Genomic DNA, 17,177 nt, shown 5'->3' with positions numbered 1-17,177 from the left:
CAGTGTAGTAGGCTTTTTGGTTCCCAACACCATAATACAGACATTGGTGGCAAAGAGAATTGTATTTTTGTTCATTCACTTTTCGTGGAGAACTGATAAGCACCAAGAATTTGATATGTATATCTGAATAATTAAAAAAGAAATGTAGGCATAAATAGTGTTTCAAAATTCACATTTATTGAAGTATTTATATTAGGTGTACAGTTTGATGATTTATGATACTTGTAAGCAATTGTATGATAACCACTACAAATAAAATATCAAAAATTTGTATTACCCATCCCAAAGTGTCCCATTCTGCTTTCTATGTGTCTCCTATTTCTAATTAAAATTTTTTTTACAAACACTAATATAATTTCTATCCCACTAATTTTTAAAATGTCATATAAATTAAATATGCAGTTAGCAACTATGTGAATTGTGTCTTTTTCTTCACTTAGCATAATGCTTTTGAAAGCCAATCATGCTGTTGAATGCATGAGTATTTCATTTTTTTTTCATTGCATAACGTTTAGTGATATGGATACACTGAAATTTCATTACCTGCTTACTCTTTGCTGGGCATCATAGTTACTTCCAAGTTTTAGTAATTATGAATGAAGTCATGACACACATCCAAATACAGAATTGGTGTGGACATATGGTTACCTACACACCTTAGTGTTAAATTTCTAGTTGTTGCTGATGTTTTTTAAGCCCAGCCATTCAAATAATAGGTAGTGGTATTTCATTATGATGTTCTTTTATATGTCTCATTTCTCAAAAAGCATATGGTACTTAGTAGCTTTCACATACTTGTTTTTCATGCAATTTTGTTAGTACGGTGTCTATTCAAATCCTTACCTCACTTTTATTGTTTGTGTTATTATTGAATAGTGAGGATCTTTTATATATTCTAAATACAACTCCATTATCAAATATGAATTTAAAATAATTATTTTCTCTAGGTCTGTGGCTTGCCTTTTCATTCTCTTAGCAGTATCTTTTGATAACAAAGTTTTGATAAAGTTCACTTATCTTTTGTTTTTAATTTTATGATTCATGCATTTTCTGTCCTATCAATAAATCATTTCTGACATAGGAAATGATGTATACTTTGCCACTTTATCCACAGGTAAGTTTTTATTTCAACAGTTAATTTTAATTTCTATAACTTCAAAAGTAATTATAAAAAATCTGATATCTTCTCATATGCTATTTCAATATATGTATTTATTATACATTATGCATCTACTAATTCCTAAATTTGACATATTTTGTACTTCTAAATATATCATTTCTCATTTCTGCATTTGTTTTTCATGTATGATGTCTAGTCTTCTAATGCTTTCTCTTTGTTCCTACTTTATTTTGTGGCTTCTGTCACAATTCTGCAGAACTAATATGGGAAACCATGACCACAACAAGATTTCCTGTTACTTAAAAGGGATACAATCCCATCTCATATCCACATTATATTCCCTTTATAGTTTATGTTCAGAACCTTAAATGGAGATCCAGCTTCTCTCTCTGGCTTCTATTTGAAGATTGAGTATTAACAAATATATGTAACTCTTGGAATATGATATTCTATTAATCCTCTCTCCTAGTTACCTTCAGATTCTTGAAACTCTTGCTCCACCTCTCAAAAGCTTAAATTCAGGGCATTGTCCCTTGCCTGACCTCCAGCTATTTCCATAGCTTCCTGGGTTTCACCCTGCCTCCTATCCAATGAAGACCAACTGAAAAGTCAGCTTAGATTCAGAGTGATGGTATTTTGATGAAGGTACCAAGTTGTCTTAAAGTATATTTACGTGACGTAAAATTAGATTTCATGCCACTTTAAATTGATAGGACCCAGTTTGCCTCTCTGTAAAACTGGAATATGTCTCTGGATCTCTCCAAAATAATTTCCAGACACTTAGGTATTTTAAATGCAGATCTGGGTCACATTTCTTTTCCTTAATTTTTGGTTTTCAAATGTTTAACACCTGATAATTGAATGATTTTACTTTTTACATATACATAACAAAAACGTATTTCTTTGTTATTTCCTTATTGATTTGCCAAAAAGAAGTATTATAAATCTATCTATCTATCTATCTATCTATCTATCTATCTATCTATCTATCTAAAAGTATTTCATGTATCATACTTGTCTTTGAGAGATAACCACTATTATATTTTTCTCAAATATTTAAGTTTACTAATACTTGGACTCAAAATTTAAGATATTCAGGGAAACCAACCTGGGTGAATATACTAGTGCAGAGTGACTCCAACTCAAAATTTTGAGGGTGGTGAACAAGAGCAATTTACTTCTCAATTTTTCTTATTCTTTGTGAAAACAATTATTTTAGCTTTATTTCTTTATATTTTCCTAATCTATAAGTTTCCCCCAAAATGGATTGCAGTATTATTTAACTTGGAAAACATACTCTATTAAACAAATATTGATGACATCATTCAGGAAAATTGGAAAATTATAACGATTTTAATTAAACAAAAATTATGAATTAAATACATAAGAACCTAAATTCAATAGCCAAAGAAAACTTAAAAATCGTGACACTGAAATTTAAGAGGCATGGAAACTAGAGCAACTCCACTTGAATAGGGGCTGGATAAAACAAGGCTAAAACCTGCTGGGCTGCGTTCCCATAAGTTTAAAAAATTCTAAGAATATTCACAGAACAAGATAGGAGGTCAGCACAAAATACACAGTATAAACACCCTGCTGATAAAATGGGTTGCAGTAAAGAAGCCGACCAAAACCCACCAAAAGCAAGATGGCCACAAGAGTGACTTCTGGTCGTCTTCAGTGCTACACTCCCACCAGCACCATGCTGAAACTAGGCCTCATAAAACTTAGAAACTAGGCCTCACATAGAAAAAAGTTAACACCAGGTGGCTCTGGATAGGGTCCCACCCTGCCTCGATAGGGTCCCACCCTGATAGGGTCCCACCCTGCCAATTCCGGGAAACAACCCCATGGGGTCCCACCCTGCCAATTCCAGGGGTCCCACCCTGCCTCGAAGTTCCCGGAATCAGCAACTCCAAGAAAAAAACCTCATAAGGTCCTGCTCTAACCAATTAGAACAAAACACCTTGCTCAGGCCATAGCTAGACCCAATTACCACGCGCCTAAAGCTTTGTTTGAATTTCGCGCCTTAAGCTGTGTTTGAACTTGTGTTTGCCTATATAAACAACCTGAAACAAGCACTCTGGGTCCCAGGGCCAACTTAGAGCTTGGGACCCTAGCGCGCTAGTAATAAATAACTCTCTGCTGTGAATCTTGTGTCGGTGGTCCTTCGCGGCGACCCCTGCCCAGGAGGGAATCGACAGTTCGGTTCCAACATTTGGTGCGTTGGCCGGGAAGTGGGGTCGTCCGAGGACCCCCGACCCATCCGGCGGAGACCCATCTGGCCCGGGCCACGGACTGCTGACTGAACGGACCTACCAGGTACTTTCGTTTTGTTCTGTCTGTCTTGCCGGCTAACTCTGAACTCTGGGGAGTACTCCTTCTGAATTAAGTGGGGAAGGGGGACAGACGTGTCCCGCACCTTCCCACTTGCACCCTGGGGGACGCCCTGGCGGTAGTCTGGGAGAAGGCTAACGACTCAGTTAGCCTCTTCAAATCTGTAGGCAGGCCGCCCCTGCCGTCTGAATATTTTGTGATCTTGTGGCGCCACTCTCTGGCCGCGCGGCTTCTCCTTACTTGTCTGGTCTTTGTTTTTGTTTCTTTTGTTTTGTCCTTGTTATCCGTGGACGAAATGGGACAGACGTTGACGACTCCTTTGTCTCTAACCCTGACTCACTTCCCTGACGTCCGGGCTCGAGCCCACCACCTCTCTGTAGAAGTCCGTAAGGGACGATGGAAAACATTCTGCTCGTCCGAATGGCCAACCCTCCATGGGGAATGGCCCCGGGACGGAACATTTAACCTCTCAATTATCTTGCAGGTTAAAGCAAAAGTGATGGATCCTGGGCCACTCGGACACCCGGACCAGGTGGCCTACATAATTATTTGGGAGGATCTGGTCCGAAATCCTCCCTCTTGGGTGAAACCCTTCCTCCATCCCCCTTCCCCATCCCAATCTACCCTCCTTGCCTTAGAAGCCCCAAAGAATCGGAATCCAGACCCGCCTAAGCCAGTCCTCCCAGATGAACCCCAGAGGGATCTCCTCCTTCTTGACCCCCTGCCTCCTCCACCTCAGAACCCCCTTCTGGGACCTCCACCTTACGCTTCACCCTTGCCCCCTGTCTTGTCCCCAGCTCTTTCCTCTACCACCTCGGCCCCTACCCTTTCTCCAACTTCTCCCTCGGCCCCTCCCTCCACCCCGTCTCCTTCTCCAGCCCCGCCCAAACTCACTCCTCGGACGCCGCCGCCGACACCTCCTCGTCTCCGCTTGCGGCGGACTGAGGACCCAGAGGGCCCTTCTACTTGGCAATCCTCCCTTTTTCCCCTCCGTACTGTCAATCGCACGGTCCAGTACTGGCCCTTCTCTGCCTCTGACCTCTACAACTGGAAAACCCATAACCCTTCCTTTTCCCAAGACCCCCAGGCCCTAACCTCGTTAATAGAATCCATTCTCCTCACTCACCAGCCCACTTGGGATGATTGCCAGCAACTTTTGCAGGTCCTCCTAACCACTGAAGAAAGGCAGCGAGTCCTCCTGGAGGCCCGGAAAAATGTGCCAGGACCAGGAGGCCTCCCAACCCAACTTCCCAATGAAATAGACGAGGGATTTCCCCTCACCCGCCCAGACTGGGACTATGAAACGGCACCAGGTAGGGAGAGTCTCCGAATCTATCGCCAGGCTCTGTTGGCGGGTCTCAAAGGGGCAGGAAAGCGCCCCACAAATTTGGCCAAGGTAAGGACCATAACTCAGGAAAGGGATGAAAGCCCGGCAGCCTTCATGGAAAGGCTTCTGGAAGGATTCCGAATGTATACCCCATTCGATCCAGAGGCCCTAGAACATAAGGCTACCATAGCTATGGCATTCATAGACCAAGCTGCATTAGATATAAAAGGAAAACTCCAAAGGCTAGATGGAATCCAAACCTATGGATTACAGGAATTGGTTAGGGAGGCAGAAAAAGTATATAATAAGAGAGAAACCCCTGAGGAAAGGGAAGCCAGGTTAGCAAAGGAACAGATGGAGCGAGAGGATCGTAGGGACCGAGTGAGAAATAAGCATTTAACAAAAATCCTGGCGGCAGTTGTAAAAGAGAAAGGACCAGGGAGAGAGGGAGAAAAGCGAAGGCGGCCAAAAGTGGAAAAAGACCAGTGTGCCTACTGCAAAGAACGGGGACATTGGATTAAAGATTGCCCCAAGCGTCCTAAAGACCAAAAGAAACCTGCCGCTGTCCTCACCCTAGGTGAAGATAGCGAATAGGGGTGTCAAGGCTCTGGAGCCCCCCCCCCGAGCCCCGGCTAACTCTCTCTGTAGGGGGGCAACCCACCACCTTCTTGGTGGACACAGGCGCCCAACATTCAGTTTTGACAAAGGCAGACGGGCCCCTGTCTTCCCGCACATCCTGGGTCCAGGGGGCAACAGGGGGAAAATTGCACAAGTGGACTAACCACCGGACAGTTAATCTTGGACAAGGAATGGTGACACATTCCTTCTTGGTGGTACCTGAATGCCCCTACCCCCTCCTAGGGCGAGATCTTCTGACCAAGCTCGGAGCCCAAATCCATTTCTCCGAGACAGGGGCCCAAGTATTAAATCGGGACGGTCAGCCCATCCAAATCTTAACTGTGTCTTTGCAAGATGAGCATCGGCTTTTCGACGCTCCGGTTATCACTAGCCTCCCTGATATTTGGTTGCAAGATTTTCCCCAAGCTTGGGCGGAAACGGGAGGACTCGGGCTAGCTAAGTATCAAGCCCCAATCATAATTGATCTAAAGCCCACGGCGGTGCCCGTGTCTATCAAGCAATATCCCATGAGCCGAGAGGCTCATATAGGAATTCGGCAGCACATTAACAAATTTCTAGAACTCAGAGTGTTGCGACCTTGTCACTCGCCCTGGAACACTCCTCTTTTGCCAGTAAAAAAGCCTGGTACTCAGGATTACAGGCCTGTCCAAGACTTGAGAGAAATCAACAAAAGAACCATAGACATCCATCCCACGGTCCCTAATCCTTACAACTTACTCAGCACCTTAAAACCAGGCTATGACTGGTATACAGTATTAGATTTAAAAGATGCTTTCTTCTGTTTACCTCTGGCCCCCCAAAGCCAAGAACTCTTTGCCTTTGAGTGGAAGGATCCTGAGAAAGGAATTTCAGGCCAATTGACCTGGACCCGGCTTCCCCAAGGATTCAAGAACTCTCCCACTCTCTTCGATGAGGCTCTTCATCGAGACCTGACTGACTTCCGGACCCAAAATCCAGACGTGACTCTACTCCAGTATGTGGATGACCTCCTCTTGGCTGCTCCTACAAAGGAAATCTGTATACAAGGTACCAGGCATCTACTCCAGGCACTGGGTGAAAAAGGATACCGGGCATCCGCCAAGAAGGCACAGCTCTGTCAGACCAAGGTAACATATCTGGGGTATATCCTGAGTGAAGGGAAAAGGTGGCTCACCCCTGGGCGCATAGAGACAGTGGCTCGCCTTCCACCACCACGAAATCCCAGGGAGGTACGTGAATTCTTGGGAACTGCTGGGTTCTGTCGCTTGTGGATACCCGGTTTTGCTGAACTGGCCGCCCCCCTTTATGCACTCACCAAGGAGAGCACCCCTTTCACCTGGCAGACAGAGCATCAATTGGCTTTTGAGGCACTAAAACAAGCACTCTTGTCTGCCCCGGCCCTTGGGTTACCGGACACCTCAAAGCCCTTTACCCTCTTCCTGGACGAGAGGCAAGGAATTGCCAAAGGGGTCTTGACCCAAAAATTAGGGCCTTGGAAAAGACCGGTAGCATACCTGTCTAAGAAGCTAGACCCTGTAGCGGCTGGCTGGCCCCCGTGTCTCCGTATCATGGCAGCCACCGCTATGCTGGTCAAGGACTCTGCTAAGTTAACCCTTGGGCAGCGACTGACTATTATTACCCCACATGCTCTAGAGGCCATAGTGCGGCAGCCCCCGGACCGGTGGATAACCAACGCACGCCTAACCCACTACCAGGCCCTCCTACTGGACACGGACCGCGTCCAGTTTGGCCCTCCGGTCACCCTAAACCCTGCTACGCTGCTGCCGGTACCGGAAGACCAACCAAGCCCACACGATTGCCGGCAAGTACTGGCTGAGACCCATGGAACACGGGAAGACCTTAAAGACCAAGAACTCCCAGACGCGGATCACACCTGGTACACAGACGGCAGCAGTTACCTTGACTCAGGTACCCGGAGGGCGGGAGCGGCGGTAGTAGATGGCCACAACACCATTTGGGCACAATCACTACCTCCTGGCACGTCTGCACAGAAGGCTGAGTTAATAGCACTAACCAAGGCCCTAGAGCTGTCCAAGGGAAAGAAAGCTAACATTTATACTGATAGCCGGTATGCCTTTGCAACGGCTCATACTCATGGAAGTATCTATGAAAGAAGAGGTCTCCTAACCTCAGAAGGAAAGGAAATCAAGAACAAAGCTGAAATAATTGCCTTATTGAAAGCCCTTTTTCTTCCTCAAGAAGTGGCTATAATTCACTGCCCCGGGCATCAGAAAGGACAGGATCCAGTCGCAGTAGGAAACAGACAGGCTGACCAAGTAGCCAGGCAAGCCGCCATGGCGGAAGTACTGACCCTAGCCACAGAACCTGATGAAACCAGCCACATAACTATTGAACATACTTATACCCCAGAAGACCAGGAAGAAGCAAAGGCCATAGTGGTTATAGAAAACAAAGACACTAAAAACTGGGAAAAAGGAGGGAAAATAGTCCTTCCCCAAAAGGAGGCCCTGGCAATGATCCAGCAGATGCATGCCTGGACACACTTGAGTAATCGAAAGCTAAGATTACTGATTGAAAAAACTGACTTTCTAATCCCAAAGGCAAGTACCCTCGTAGAACAAGTGACATCTGCCTGTAAGGTCTGTCAGCAGGTAAACGCTGGGGCTACCCGAGTGTCAGAAGGAAAACGAACTCGTGGTAACCGCCCAGGAGTCTATTGGGAAATAGACTTCACTGAAGTAAAACCTCACTATGCTGGATATAAGTACTTACTAGTGTTTGTAGATACCTTTTCAGGATGGGTAGAAGCCTACCCCACCCGGCAAGAAATGGCACACATAGTAGCCAAGAAAATTTTGGAAGAAATCTTTCCTAGATTCGGACTTCCCAAGGTAATTGGGTCAGATAACGGGCCGGCCTTCGTTTCTCAGGTAAGTCAGGGGCTCGCCAGGATATTGGGGATTAATTGGAAATTACATTGTGCCTATAGACCCCAGAGCTCAGGACAGGTAGAAAGAATGAATAGAACAATAAAAGAGACCCTTACTAAATTGACCTTAGAGAGTGGTTTAAAAGATTGGAGACGCCTCCTATCCTTAGCTCTGTTAAGGGCCCGGAATACACCTAACCGTTTTGGGCTCACTCCATATGAAAACCTCTACGGAGGACCTCCCCCTTTGTCAACCTTGCTTAATTCCTTCTCCCCCTCCGATCCTAAGACTGACCTACAGGCCCGGCTAAAAGGACTCCAAGCAGTACAGGCCCAAATCTGGGCCCCCTTGGCAGAACTGTACCAACCAGGACATCCACAGACCAGTCACCCCTTCCAGGTGGGAGACTCTGTCTACGTTAGACGGCATCGCACTCAAGGACTAGAGCCTCGGTGGAAAGGACCCTACATTGTTCTCCTGACCACACCCACAGCCATAAAGGTGGACGGAATCTCCACTTGGATCCACGCATCCCACGCCAAGGCTGCTCCAGGAACGCCCGGACCAACACCACCTGAGACATGGAAACTCCGACGCTCCGAAGACCCGCTCAAGATAAGACTCTCTCGTATCTAGCCCCTTGCTTGTTACTAGCCCTCCTTCCCTGCGTCGCTGGCAGTAATAACCCCCACCGGCCATATAACCTGACCTGGCAGGTGATTGATTTTAGTACTCATGAAGTCTTAGATAAAACCTCAAAAATTGCTCCTATGGGGACTTGGTTCCCTGACCTCTATTTCAACCTAGACAAAATAGCAAAGATAGATGACATGGAAGGGGGAGAATGGAGAAAACAGGCTAGAAGGGTGTCCGTAAGCCGGAACGGGTTCTATGCCTGTCCCGGATTCAGGACAGGAGAAATGAGAAAAACTTGTGGAGAAATAGATGCCCTGTTTTGCACTAGTTGGTCCTGTATAACTACTAATGATGGAGAATGGAAATGGACCACGAAACCCTGGTACATAACCATGTCCTTTGTCCAGCGCTGCACCAGAACCCGATATTCAAAAACTTGCAATCTGGTCCGCATCAAGTTTGAAGATGCAGCAAAATCTGATAACCGTTGGATATCCGGGTTAATATGGGGCCTATATTTATACCAAAAGCCACTGTATGGAATCCCTATCCAAATCAAATTAATAGTCAACCCTATCACAGCCCCTGTCGCAGTAGGACCAAACCAAGTTTTATCAGAAACAAGGAAGCCCCTGGTTCCTGCACCAAGAGAGCCCCAACCAAGAGCTCCTAAAAGCACTTCCCCGCCTCTAATCTCCACCTCCTCTAAATACACACCTTCAGCCCAAACCGTCACCCGCGGGCCCCTTAACCTGGGAATAGGTGACAGGCTCCTAAATCTCATAAAGGGCTCCTACTTCGCTTTAAACCAGACAAAGCCAGAATTTACATCCTCTTGCTGGCTATGTCTGGCAACAGGCCCCCCTTACTATGAAGGCATTGCCTCCACTAATAATTTCACTAACTCCGCCAATCCTACTGGATGCGCATGGGAACAACAAAGAAAACTAACCCTGGCTGAAGTCTCTGGGTCAGGAACCTGCATAGGCCAGGTGCCCCCTAGTCATCAGCATCTTTGTAATGTAACCTTGACAGTACCCAGCTCCAATCACTATCTGGTCCCCTCCGAGACGGACTGGTGGGCTTGCAACACTGGGCTCACCCCCTGTATATCCACAGCCGTTTTTAGCAGTGGCACCCACTATTGCGTGTTGGTACAAGTTGTTCCCCGAGTATACTATCACTCTGGAGACTCCTTTGATCTCCGATATGAGCAAAAAACTCATACTAGACCAAAGAGAGAACCTATCTCCCTCACCCTCACCGTAATGTTAGGAATTGGGGTAGCGGCTGGAGTTGGGACCGGGACAGCAGCCCTAGTGCATGGTAACCATCATCTGCAACAACTTAGAGTAGCCATAGATGAAGACCTTAGAGCCATAGAACAATCTATCACAAAACTTGAAGAGTCCTTGACTTCTCTGTCTGAAGTTGTATTACAAAACCGACGAGGACTAGAAATTGTCTTTCTGAAAGAGGGTGGGCTCTGTGCAGCCCTGAAAGAGCAATGTTGTTTTTATGCAGATCATTCAGGAGTAGTTAAAGATTCTATGGCAAAACTGAGAGAAAGATTAGACAAGAGGAAAAAAGAGAGAGAATCTCAGCAAAATTGGTTTGAAAATTGGTACAACCAATCCCCTTGGCTTAGCACCCTAATCTCCACCATCTTAGGACCCCTCATCCTGCTTATGCTCATCCTGACTTTCGGGCCATGCATACTCAACCGCTTACTCACCCTTATTAAAAATAGATTAAACATAGTACATGCTATGGTTCTGACCCAACAATACCAGACCCTCAGGACTGAAGAAGAGGCTCAAGATTGAGCCTCTGACACAAAAAGAGGAGGGAATGAAACTAGGCCTCATAAAACTTAGAAACTAGGCCTCACATAGAAAAAAGTTAACACCAGGTGGCTCTGGATAGGGTCCCACCCTGCCTCGATAGGGTCCCACCCTGATAGGGTCCCACCCTGCCAATTCCGGGAAACAACCCCATGGGGTCCCACCCTGCCAATTCCAAGGGTCCCACCCTGCCTCGAAGTTCCCGGAATCAGCAACTCCAAGAAAAAAACCTCATAAGGTCCTGCTCTAACCAATTAGAACAAAACACCTTGCTCAGGCCATAGCTAGACCCAATTACCACGCGCCTAAAGCTTTGTTTGAATTTCGCGCCTTAAGCTGTGTTTGAACTTGTGTTTGCCTATATAAACAACCTGAAACAAGCACTCTGGGTCCCAGGGCCAACTTAGAGCTTGGGACCCTAGCGCGCTAGTAATAAATAACTCTCTGCTGTGAATCTTGTGTCGGTGGTCCTTCGCGGCGACCCCTGCCCAGGAGGGAATCGACAGTTCGGTTCCAACAATGCCAATTTACAAATGCCATAGCATTGTCAGGAAGCTGCCCTATGTGGTCAAAAAAAGGGGAGTTATGAATGACACACCTCTTTTAAAGCAAATAATCAATCAATAACCATAAAAATGGGCAACCAGCAGACCCCGGGACTGCTCTCTCTATGGTGTAGCCATCTTTTCATTCCTCTACTTTCTTAATAAACTTGCTTTCACTTTCCTTTATGGACTTGCCTTGAATTCTTTCTTGTGCAAGATCCAAGAACCCTCTCTTGGGATCTGGATCAGGACTCCTTTTCTGTAACGCAATTAAGTACTGTAACTTTTGGAAATTCTAGTTGAGAACAAGCTCTGCAGGGAAATACCCAAGTGTCCTTGGATAAGTGAAACAACCTATCACTTTTTCAGTTTTAAAAAATCTATGTTCAGGAAATTGGCTCAGATGATATTTAATATGACCTGCAGAGCTCCAACTTTCCTTAATTTTAAATAACTCATTTTTAAACAGATGTTGGGCTGAGTCTTTAGCTCAATTAATAAGTGCTGTATCAAGATTTGTAAATTAAAAAAAATACAGCATAATGACAAAAATAATTATTTCAGGTTTTATTGCCCCTCAAAATAGTTAAGCACAATACATACTTTCATACTTTCATTAAACTACAGAAACCATAGGTAAGTTCAAGTTCAATTATCAGTATATGAAGAATACATTGAAGTATATGACTTTAAAATTAATTTTTGATACACCTTTATAAATTCAGGCCCCTACAAGTTATTTAGAGGTATAAAAGTACATAATATCTCCATTAGAGTGATAACTAGAGGACATTCATTGTTGAAAATGAGGAAATGAGGTTGCAACAAATTTCATAGAACACAGTAAATAGATGAAGGATAGTGATTCTAGAAAAGGCAAGGGAAGCAAAGAAAGAAAAAGCTCCAAGAGAGTTTCAGGGGAGGCTGCTGCCACTCTGAACCTGAATATTGTGCACTAGAAAGTTAGAAGCCAATCTATCACTAGAAAGCTAGAATGCCAATCAAAAATTGTGTTATAACATAACATTCATATTCATCTAAGAGAGTGACTAAGTCTCTTTCTCTCACACACACACAGATACACATACACACACACACACACACACACAAACATACACGCATGCCTTCCTCTGCCTACCCACAAATAAAAAGAAGTGAACATTAAAATTCTAATCCCCAAACTTGGATGAATTAATCTACAATGGTTTTTAGAAGTCATTAAATACATAAAATGAGAGACTATTCCAGAAATGTATTTAAAGTTGAAGAAATTGATCTTAGATAAAGAACATACTCTTATGTATGTTGTTATTTATGTCCAAAACTTGAACTGAAAAATAAAGTCAAGGAAACAGTTCAAAAAATAACCAAAGTAAATGAATACAAGGTAAAACGTAGATAAAGCATGGAGGATTCATTGGAGACTTTTAACATTTGCCTACTTTGCCCCAGGACAAGAAGACAAAGAATGTCTTTACAAGGATTGGAAGGACACACCAAGTGCTAAAAGCAGAAAAAAAAAAAAGAAAAAAAAAAAAGAAAACACACACACACATATATGAAAATATCTGCAGGGCTGTTACGGACATCAAAGCAGAAAAATCAGCTAAAATCTTCCAAAATGTAACTTGTAATTGCTAAGAAAGAAATGTTTGGAACCTACTACCTTTTCAACAATATAAGATATCAGAAAGAAAAATGTTACAATATTCTAAGAAAAATATTTGATTTATTGTGCATATTTCCAGAGAAAGATTAATAAACTATATGAAGGCAGAATGATGACATTCTCAAATATACAAGTGTTCAAAAATAAATCTTTCCCTATAATATTTCTTAGGATGGTATTTAAGAACTAACCCCAGTATACTGAAATTATACCAGAAAAAAACACATGGTGACCTATGAATAGTGGCTCCATTCAAAAAAGTGGCACAAAGAAGTACCAGGGTACCATGTCTCAAAACTTGATATTATAGAAGGAAAAATGAGTAATCAGAAAAGAAATGGAGAAAGAGGGACAACAAGAAATAAAAGCAGACTGTTTTTATGAATAATAACATTATTATTGTAGAAAACACATTTTTTTAAAGAAATATCAGATGTCTTAGTCAGCTTAGACTGTCTTACCAAAATACCACAGACTGGGTTTACTAAATAACAGAAATTTGTTTCACACCGTTTTGGAGACCGACAAATCCAAAATCTTGGTGGCAACATGGTCAGGGTTCCAGCGAAAGTTCTCCTCACAGCTTGCAGACAGTCACCTCCTCACTGCATCCTCACATGGCAGAAAGAGAGAAGGAGAGAGAAAGGGGGTTAGGGGGAAGCAGGAAGAAAGGAGAGAGAAAGAGAGCGCTAGGTATCTGATGTCTCTTCATATAAAGGCACAAATCTCATCATGTGGGCTCCACCTTCATGACCTCATCTAAACCTAATTATCTCTCAAATACCATTACACTGGGGGTTTGGGCTTGAACATACTAATTTTGGAGGGACACAATTTAGTCCATAGTTCGGAAGAAATAAGATTGTATGATATTTCATTTCTGTAAACTGCTGAAAGCTAAAGTTAACTGAAATAACACACATTTGAAGTTACTGATGACTGTAAATTACCATTTGATCTTTGTGTGAAACAAGCTAAATAAGGAAGATAGTGTAATCCCAACACCCTACTTGCTCAAACATAGGATAGTATTTACATGGTCATTATAATTTAATGTATTATTTGTAACAGGATACATTATTACTTATAACAATATTAATTATCATATACGCATAATATAAATTATTTTCGAAGTTTAGTCAGCTTATAAAAAAATTATAATTTGTTTAATGTCAAGAAATTAAGGTTAACGACTTGACCATTTGAAAATAAGCTCAACAGAGACGAGAAGGAACAAATCAAGAAGAGGAATAGAGGGAAGAGTAAGGATGTAATATCTTCATTATCCTGAAAGTAGGGCATAGTTTATGAAAAAAGTTTATGAAATATGAAAAAGATATAAGGTTATAATTTAAAGTTTTGTTAGAGGTTATAAAAATATTTATTGAAACATCTTTTTACGTGAAACCTATGGAAAATAAACATTACAAATAAGGAAGAAAAGGTTAAGGGAACTAAGTCTTCATCACTAATAGCAAGTAGTTGACATATTATTTAAATATACGCTCAGATAGAATACAAACACGAACAGCTAAAAGAAGCCACTCTGAGGAGTGGGAATGGAGGTGAGGCGGTAAAACAAAGGACACCCCTACATTTCATTGCAATCTCTTCAGTAATATTGACTTGTTAGTATTAATATATACACATATGACTTTGATAAAATTAAATTTAATTAAATAAATGATTAAATGCATCAAACTACCTTTCCCAAATCACAACAAAACATTCTACCAAACTGAATATCCCTAAATTAACTAGATGTACATTAACTGCCACATATGTGTAAGGACTTAATTTGAAATACTAGAGAAATATAAAAATGAACAAATCTTTTCCCTGTTTCCAAGACCTCCTGTTTCTTGTTATATAATTTTTAACTATTAATTTATCAGAATAAAAAACTGTAGCTAACAAATATATAAAAAATAAAGGGTACACTTTAGAAAACTAACCACATTTTAAAGAAATGATGCGGCAAATGTTATAATTTATTTTTATATTTATTATAGAAACAGCTACTTGTGATGCTATTTACGCTGTTGAAAAGCCTCAAGAAAGAATTAAAACTTCCACAATATTTATGGAACCAGCATACAATTTCAAAATAAAAATCCATTACCTTTAATTAATATCAGCATAGTTATTATAAATTCAGAAGAAAAAGAAAATAAACATATAATTATAACTTGAAAAAATCATACCTAGGCAAAGTTGGTTGTATTTCAAGAAGAAAAGATAATTGCTAAAATTCACTATTTAATAGTTACATAGAACAAAATCTGATAATCTTCTTAATTGTTGTTGAAATGAAATAAACAACATCTACTCTGAAAACTATTCATTTAAAAATTTAAGAAAAACATTAACCTATAAGTATATAAAAACAGAAAGGCAAGAAACACCAAGAATGAAAATTAAAAAAAACAAGCAATATTGTGGTAGAAAATATTTCCCATGTAAAAAAATGCAGAAAACATCAATGATCATCATATTTAAAATGCTTCTGTACATTAAAAGATAAATATATGTTAGAAAAATGGGAAGTGAAAATAAATAGTACGTAGACTTGGAAATAAAATTGTTTCACAAATACCAGCATATGAAAATGTTCTCTAAACCATTTCTAATCAAGGAAAACAAGAGAGGAGGAAAAAAGCAAGAATAAATTAGAAGATGCTCTATCAAGCTCTCTCTAGTAAAGGCAGTTGATCACTAATAATCCTCATATTCTGTTATTCAAAATTTTGACTTGTGACAACCTCTGTACTTTCTAATTGTGAATAGGTGGGTGTATAGCATAGCCTGAGGTCTGCTATACTCTTCTGTCAACAAGGATATCCTGGACCACAAAACAAGGTTATGTAGAAATCTACCCATGGGCAACAAGAAGGACTTGAACCATTGCTACTCCAGCAATGAAACTAGCCTGTAGCAATGGAAATTGCAGTGATCTGACTTTGCAATTAGCATGAGTTAATGGCAAGGCTGATGAGGTCAAATGACAAGAACACAGCTTGAAAGTGCCCATTGTTGGCATAATTAGAGAATCCAAATACGGAGAACAAAAAGCATACAAAAAACTACAAAGATAATAAAACGAAAACTTTTCCATCAACAATAATAATAAATGATATGCATTTAAGTAACAATTACTCTATGCCACACATTGCCCAAAGTGCCTTGTGCTTCTTCTTCACAACAGTCCTGTAAGCAGGTGGAATTATTATGCCTATTTTATAGGTGAGGCTACTAAGAAATAAAGAGGTTAATTAATTTAAGTAATGTCAGATTGAGAAATAACTACAATTGGGATTTTAACCCAGGCAGTCTGGCTTCAGATTCTAGACATTTATTCACCTTGTTATTAAGATCTTCAAATACACTTATTTATACACAAATATAGAACATATTTGGCAATAGAAAATTCCTGGAAGAATACACAAAAAACTGTTCACTATATGTCATTCCATAAAGTATAATTGAGGTTTCAATGAGATTTTTTTAATCTTAATTTTTTAATACATTAGACATTTTCGAAGCATATAAATTAATCCTGTGATTTAAAATATTTAAATGTACATCCCTTAGGCTAATAAATTGTTTCATATATAGGTGCCCTCCTTATGCAAACACGCTCTAATTCACTGACCTCATTCTTCACCAGGGACCTTTCTTATCTTCCTCCCTTCCTTCATTGTTAGATGTTTCAGATGAATAGTCCGTTCATTAATTCCTCATTCCATCTGACCCTCTAACTCCTTTATCATCAGCCATTGTTCTTTTGATTTCATTATTCAACAGAATTTGACCTTCCATATATCATCAACCAAAAATGTGTGCCTCTGTCCCAAAAGCTCCATTCTGGAAATTATATAAGTATTAGTCCTTATGTATTTATAAGAAGAGATTAAGTTTTGTGGATTAAAATGGGATCTTAAAAAATTAAACTCTCAAATATTTGCTAATATTGTCTTTTGCAAAAATTAAACTTCATCTAATACAAAGTATCCGAGGTCTTTTTAGAAAAATAAATGCACCACATAAAAACAACTGATGACAACTTGTTTGTCCTTAGAATTAATTTATGATAACAATTATGTTAAGATCACTCTGTATTTCTAAAACAAATGCCTCTGTGGGCTCTCACTTTTCCCAATATTCTTGGC

Source organism: Macaca fascicularis, chromosome 5 (genome assembly GCF_037993035.2).
Source record: "Macaca fascicularis isolate 582-1 chromosome 5, T2T-MFA8v1.1".
Taxonomy (NCBI): domain Eukaryota; kingdom Metazoa; phylum Chordata; class Mammalia; order Primates; family Cercopithecidae; genus Macaca; species Macaca fascicularis.
The sequence above is the reverse complement of the archived record's forward strand: the minus strand, read 5'-3'. Positions refer to the sequence as shown.